This window comes from Sinocyclocheilus grahami, unplaced genomic scaffold (assembly GCF_001515645.1).
Source record: "Sinocyclocheilus grahami isolate Dianchi unplaced genomic scaffold, SAMN03320097.WGS_v1.1 scaffold137.1, whole genome shotgun sequence".
In the NCBI taxonomy this organism is placed as follows: domain Eukaryota; kingdom Metazoa; phylum Chordata; class Actinopteri; order Cypriniformes; family Cyprinidae; genus Sinocyclocheilus; species Sinocyclocheilus grahami.
The window spans coordinates 451,272-452,797 of NW_015505316.1; positions in this window are offsets into that span (position 1 = coordinate 451,272).

The following is a 1,526-nucleotide window of genomic DNA, read 5'->3' on the forward strand; positions in this document are numbered from 1 at the left end:
TATCATCAGCAAATTTGATAATAGATGTGGAGCTGTGGGAAGACACGCAGTCACGTGTGTAGAGAGAGGAGAGCAGAGGACTCAGGACACAGCCCTGTGGAGCTCCCACATTCAGGGTGATGGAGTTGGAGGTGAACTGGCCTACTTTCACCACTTGAGGTCTACCAGTGAGGAAGTCTAGAATCCAGTTGCAGAGTGAAGAATTCAGGCCGAGGTCCATGAGTTTAGAAGCTAGCTTGATGGGGACTATAGTATTGAAAGCTGAGCTATAGTCGATGAATAGCAGCCTTACATAGTTCCCATTGCTGCTGTCAATGTGCATGAGGGAAGAGTGCAGAACGTGAGAGATGGCATCTTCAGTAGATCTGTTGGGGCGATAGGCAAACTGAAGAGGGTCCAAAGTATCAGGGATGGAGGAGCAAATGTTGTTCTTTAAAAGTTTCTGAAAGACCTTCATGACTATTGACGTGAGGGCAACTGGACGATAGTCATTCAGGCAAGAGGGGTTATTGTTCTTAGGCACAGGGTTGATGACAGATTTTTTAAAGGGGGTGGGAACCACCGAGGTAGCAAGGGACTTGCTCATTTTTGTCTGGTTCAGTTCCTGAACATTTTTGTCTGGTTCAGTTCCTGTTTGGGAACATGCAAAGCAAATCACATCCTGTTTAAACGGAGATGGTCAAAAATTCTAGAGATTACTAAATTGTTGATTAATACATTAAATGTACTCTTAGAAATTCTTATCATTTTTGCATCATACTTCTGCACTTTTTGGCATTGTATAACTGTGAATATCATTGGCTATTATTAAGATAAATTGATTGCTATGTTTTGAATTAAAACGCCTTTTAAATGACTAAATATACATATTGAAAACACATAAAACTGCTCATAGAACTACTTTGAAAATATTTACACAATAAATGGTCTACTATATTTTTTAGTTTTTAGTGTAACCACAAGGAGGCAGTAAAGCGTCAAAAATCATAGACTGCTGGTATGAGCATGATATGTGCCTCTGAACTCTAAGACCCTAATAAATATTACTACATGTTCTTTACACATATGCCTTGCAAAATCCAGTTTACCTCCAGCAATTATTTGTGTTCACCTTAAAATGTATGCACAGCAGTAAGAATTTTTGCAAGCTTGACACATGCATGTCACTTCCACGCTCAATGCATCTAATGAGCATCCAGCTGGCAATCTTTAAATTATTAAAGGAAGTAAGAGTCTCTTTTCTGTCCAATACATGAAACCGTCACAAATGCTGAAGTTCTAGCAGAGCCCTACTATAGGGTGTGGCATTGTGTAAAGAGCAGACAGACGGGTTTCAAGTACGGTGGTGGTAGAGAGAGAGGCTTTTTTTCACTGCTAAAAACTGTTATGTAAGGAGGGAGAGTCTTTCCACCTCCCCTCTCTGTTTTTGTTTTTCTCAATGAGCCAGACTCTCCCTGACGCAGGCCCCTGCGCCTGTCCACTAGGCCCCTTTACTGGAAACAGAGCCTGACAGGGGCCACTCAGGG